We start from the raw sequence: 6,005 nt of genomic DNA on the forward strand, positions 1-6,005 counted from the left end.
CTCATTTCCAAGCAAGCTGATAGTACAGATACTGAGTAGCGACCCAGTTACTGGCATTTTTTCTTTGCTCGTTTTTTTGTCCTTCATAGCTTGTATTGTCATTTCCAAATATACTCTGATACACACTTTCCCATGGATAGCAAGACTACAGGATTTGTGCTTCTATTTCAGCAGAAATTAAACAAACCACCGATTTCATGTATGTCTTAATATTGAATAAAGACTCAGTCAAAAAATGACAAAATATTTACAGATTTCAGGACCTCATTTGGATGTGATGGTTTGTATATCTTAAGCTCAGAGTTTTCTTTTTTCATATTGCTGGCCATCGAAGCTCAGTATCACAAAGATGATTTTATATAGCTTAATTTCATTACATGAGAGGAATTTTCTGATTTACTTCACTACTATTCATTTGCATTGCTAATATTCAGCTTTTCTGGGAGTATCCAGTATCTGGGAGTATCTTTGCATCCTCAGGAGCACGTTTTCTTCTAAAGTCACATCAGAATTGTCTTTGCTAGTTTACTGGGCTAACAAACCATGTATCTTCATGCAGAATGGAAGAAAAAAAAGTGAGAGCTGTAAAGGACTGCTGGCTCAGAGCTGCTGTTGCCATAGAGCTGCTGCCGACGAAAAAACTGCAGCGTGGATTTCTTCTGCTGTTGAAGGTAAGATGAGGGCACAGCAAAGACTGTGGGAGGGGGAGGGGAAGGGAGGCGAGAGGAGGGAGAAGAGGAAGAAAGTCTGCGTCCTTGCTGTCTAAAAAAGGAAATCCAGTTTCAGTGTTCGTGAGCAGAACTGCTGGTGCAGAAGAACAAAGCTATCAGTTGTTTAGGGTAGCAAGAGTGATGAGCAAGCAAGCACACTCCCATGCTTTCAGAAGGAAATACTGCAAAGGAAGGAAGGAGAAGAAGAGCAACTTTATCATTTAGAAAATAGTCACTGCTGCTTCAAGATAGCTGCTTTTTGACACTACTTTGGCATTAATGTTGTTCTGCTGGGTAAAGACAGCTGTGAAAAACTAAGCAGGTAGATAAGCAAGAAGAAAAAGTTATGCTAAAAATTTTCAGCGTAATCTTGAGCAGATGAATTCTGTCTGTATTAGAATGTATCAGTTGTTGCATTCAGATGTGTAGTACTGTGAAACTTCTAAAGGTGATAACTATATTTACAGCAAGATTATTATGATAAATTGGTCTTTGGATGTGCTTTAAAGTAGATGCATTTTGCATGAAAATGTATAACAAATAACTGAAAGGTAAGTATTAGATACTCAAGAATACTCATGTTTGTTCTTATAAATACAGAACTGACATCAGACTTGCTTTAGGTGCAATCCTGTGAATGGGGTGGGCTTTGTAGAGCAAGACTCCCTGTGATATTTGCAGAATTATCTGCAAAGTGCTCGTCCCAAAAGCTGCTGCTGCTGACGTTTCTACATCTGTTTAGCTTGCCTGTTACATACTGCAGCTTTTTGCTGTCCTTCCCTTGCTGGTTCTCTCTGTATTTCAGCTCTTTCTGAGATAAGCTGAACCCCTGTGCCCTGTGCAGCAAACCCAGCACGCCTGTGATGTTCGCATAATGGGGCCTTGAAGAGAATGAAATTTTTAGAAGATACACTAAATACAGTGATAATGATGATTGTCTTAGTTATGTAATTAGTATGTTGATATTACTTGACCATCTGATCACTGTACTATTGAGAGTGCTTGGGCGGAACAGCCCTTCCTTACAATTTCTTATATTGCACTTTATTATGTGTTTGACCATTTCTCCTGGAGTCTTTGTTTGAGAATTGAGTGAGAGTGAATTTTTCCTATAGCAGCCTGTTATCTTGATCCAGAATCTGCAATTCAGGTTGCAAATAAATAAAAGTATATTAGGGATTCTTGATTTCATTAGCATTACAGTCTCTCCCTGAGAAATTGCCATTCTCTGTGATTACAACACTTAGATCATATATGTTGTTTCTCAATTGTGAATGTCACTGGGCCAAGTATATAGATTATGTGTACATCAATAGTCATTTCAAAGATATGTTATGAGGAATTGGACGTTTAAGTGTATCTTTTAGCAGTCAGACTCATCTTATGAATGCTGACTGCAGCCTACCTGTAGGCTCTGGGACCATTATTTTTACCTAGTATAGCCCATATCCAGTTCAGTCATCGAAGACATCGTATTTAAGATTTGGCTGGGTCCCCTGAGCCAGCACATTAAGATCAGGTCCTAATCCGTGGTTGAGGCAACCCCTGATAACACTAATGGTTATGATTTGGTTTCAGAAGGTGTTTAGTCATCTTCTGTTCCAAACAATTGTTCATATTTTGCTGGAGTGAATAATTGTGTTAGGATTGAGGTCCACAAAACATTAGGCTCTGAGTTTCAGAAAACTTCTCCCAACTTGTGGATTGAACTTGTTTGGGTTCTTCAGAGGTCCAAGTCAATACTTTGGTCAAATTTCACTCCTCGACATATAGTAGACTCCAAGAAGAAATGGATGGTCTCTATGCAAAATAAAATCTAATTCCAGTCTTAGTGGCAGTCTTAGACTCATTCCATGTAATTCTGCATTGATAAAAATAGGTAGCCAGAAGCATCCATGTTGCTAACTGACAGGTCATATGTTGCAGGTAACTCTTTTTTGCATATCGTATGTATATTTATTGATTCCAATTGGTAGTGGTTAATATGTATATACGCTGAAAAAGGCAAGAGCTAGGGCAGTGCTAATACAGAAGTGTCTTGGCTGATTAACTGCGCCCAGTGTGCAAAATGGACTGTAGATGTATTATAACCTTCATATTGAATCTACACCATGCTAGACTGTGTCAAACAGAGTCTACGTCTATCGACCTTAGTGAAAGTTTCAGAGGCATCTTTAATGTCTTAAGGTTGAAAAGTGACTTGATCTAAAGCTAAGCTAAACAGAGGAGTTGTTTGTAAATATATTGATCTGTCTATACATTTGCACAGAACTGTGAAGAAAGGAAACCTTGTAGGTCTGTGCTGTTTTTTCCTGCTTCTTCAGTCTGGTTTGTACTGCAGGATTGGTCAAGAGAAGAAAATACGGCGAAACTTTGCCCCAAATACTCTAATTTCTGTATCTGGGACAGGGAAAATGCTGTTAAGTCACTAGTGTCGCTGTGATTAGTGCCAGGACATGCATCAGTTCCCAAAACATCCCAGAATATAACAGCTAGTTTGAAGGTTAATGCCATCTGTAATCACCTTTTTCTATGTCCCAGGAGGTGATGCAATGCACAGTGTACAGCTCTGCCTCTCCCAAGTAACAATGTTTTTCTACACCATAGGCTTTGGCTCAGTGCTCTAAGGCTTGGTTTTCAAAAGTGCTGGCACCCACAATGCTATTTAAAGTTAATGGGAGCACTGGCTGCTCAGCACAATTTAAAATCAGGCCTCTGTGCTCAAACAAGATTTTTTTTAGTTTAGCAGTCACAAGAGTTTTTAAGTGACCAGTCTGAGTTCTCCTAGACACCTTCTGGAACTGATTTTTTTCACAAAACATATTGTCAATACTTCATTGATTCCTGGGAAGGGTAGGTATGTCCCATTTTAGCTCTTGATATCTTTTTTCCTTTCCTTTTTTTTTTGTGAGCGTTACTACTATTTTAGTTAATATGCAGCAAGTGGAACAGCTGGCATGTGTAAATGAAGTGAATTCAGCTATAATAGATTTACTTCTCTGTGATATTTTATCTGATTAGTCTTTTTTCTTTTAGATTGAATGGCAAGAGATTAATTTCTGCTGAACTGCCTAAGGGTTAGAATAAGAAATTAAAAAATGTTCCTTTGTCATTAAAATTTCTTTACATGTGTCTGGTTGACATTTAAAGTTACTGAACTGTAGTATTTGGACGCGTTGGTCATACTCATTGTTTCAATCTATGATGGCTTCCACTGTTCTGTTGTTGACCATTATATTCCTTCTTGAAATCAATAGTAGCCTATTCTTACCTACCCAATTGTTGTTTTTTGCTTTGGGGTTGTTTTTTTTGTTTTTTTTATAATAATCTAAGCTTCAGTTAAAAATATCCTCCCTGGATAAAAGGGGCACCCTCATTTGTTCCCTGCCTTAATCAGTTTTGTTTGCTCATTCCCTTGTTTTCTGCTCACACATAACTATTTTTCCATTTCAAGCCAAGTGGTTCATTATGGCTTCTGTAGTAAGTAGATCAGTGAATCATTCACTGAATTCTTATAGTGACTTCTCATTAAAAATGTTTTGGGTTCAAGCTCGTCAGTTTTAAGGCAAATGTACTACTTTGGCATGAATCTGGACTCTGTGGGGAGTTTTGATTCTCTGGGAGTCACTTTGAACTGAAAGAGCAAGGTAAGCAGTTTGCTGCTGTGTGAGACCAGCAATTTAATGCCTGGTCTTCAACTCATGGATTAGCAGTATCAGTATTCATGGCAGAAGGGAAAGAATCATTGTCATATTTCCATGATCTCTGTTACTCCATACTGACAGGAATTACTTCTTTGAAGCTTACATTTGGGTTTTCACTGAGCTGCAGATTGAAAGCAGTTTAGTAACAGCAGTAATATCAGTATTCATTCATTCATTATAGCAACATGACTTACCCGGTTAGGAAAACCTTCACTGTTTTCTCCTTAAAACAGTTTCCTCCTTATTTTAGAATGCAGTGGAAGTATTGTATTATTCATTACATTTTACCAAACCAAATTCACTTCAAGTTTCATTAAAATGGTGGAAGCTGAATTATTCTAATATAGTCTTGTAAACACAGTGAAATTACAGTTGGTATGTGAATAGCTGGTTGCTGAATTGAAAATATAGATCTCCAACATTTTGTAAGAATATTTGAGGAATCTGAGCACCAGACTTGGGACAGTACTGTCTATATAACAGTAGCTGTGCAGTCTTGTCATTTCTAATTTGGTAGCTATTTAGATCCATTTTATCCTCAGAGCTGTGATTCCTAAATTGGGAGTAATTATCTTGCTGGCTGAAAAACTTAAGAAAACAAAGAAAGCAATGGGTTCTTACATCTTACCAAATGCCAGTTTCACTCTTAATTCTCCCCACTTTCCGTTCCCAAGTGCCTGTACATCTCTCTCCTGTGGGTACAGTTACACCATGTGCACACAGCATGAGAGGATGACCAGAATTACTGAGTGTAATTAAAAGGTCATGTCTGAATTACAGCAAAAACCCAATATGCTATCTGTAGTAAAACTGAAGATTTTTTTCATATGACAGTCAAAAGACTTATTTTGTCTCTCTACCACTGATGGAATGAGCAACAGAAAAGGCAGCACATCAAATCCTGACAGCAGTAAAATGGCCATCAGGTGGCTCTGGCTCTCAGCAATTTTATGAACAGAGCATTAGTTCAGACATATTTTCACACCCCAAACTCCCAGTTCTGATTATCTGTATCAGCCAGAATGCAATTTTTTCTACTACAGGGCTGTCTGTTATCTTTTACATTAAATTACACTTAGAGCATTATTTATACACCTTGCACATAATAACAAACCGGCAAACTTTCTGTGCTCTATTGAGAGAGCTCCAGCATTTAATACAGATTGCACAGACGTTACTAACACAGAGGACATGCTGAGTGTTAAACCTAATAAACCTTTACTGGCGATCACAAAACCCTAATACGGAGATCATAAAAACCCAGTGGCAGAAAATCCGCCATCTGCTGGCCAAGGAGAAAAGTACCTGTTAAGCTTTAAAGGGGCATCGGATAGAGAGCTCCAGCACGATTCCAGCAACAGAAGCTGGTACTTCTGCAAACCTTTTCAGCAGCAGATCTGACACTGAACTGGTCAGTGGTTTTCTGACAGCATATTTTTCCCTCAGAACGTACTGTTTCTTTATGATTAAGACTTTCTATGGGAACATGTCAATGAGAAATTGAAATGTTCCATTCTAAAAACGGAAGAAAATTCTATTTCAAAGTTTTTTGGATTGGAGCACTTTGATTTTTATTTCAGAATGATTTCTT

The 6,005-nt window shown here is 38.0% G+C and overlaps 1 protein-coding gene across 9 annotated transcripts in view; it reads left to right on the forward strand.

The window, feature by feature from the left end:
* SENP5 (SUMO specific peptidase 5) overlaps nucleotides 1–6,005 on the forward strand; it is a 166,967-nt gene that overhangs the window by 7,795 nt on the left and 153,167 nt on the right. For all 9 annotated transcript variants that reach the window (XM_067301672.1, XM_067301674.1, XM_067301668.1 and 6 more), the window contains one exon: nucleotides 560–671. The gene's annotated coding sequence lies outside the window, so the exon portion shown is untranslated. The remainder of the gene's footprint in view (nucleotides 1–559; nucleotides 672–6,005) is intronic.

This window comes from Apteryx mantelli, chromosome 9 (genome assembly GCF_036417845.1).
Source record: "Apteryx mantelli isolate bAptMan1 chromosome 9, bAptMan1.hap1, whole genome shotgun sequence".
NCBI classification, from domain to species: domain Eukaryota; kingdom Metazoa; phylum Chordata; class Aves; order Apterygiformes; family Apterygidae; genus Apteryx; species Apteryx mantelli.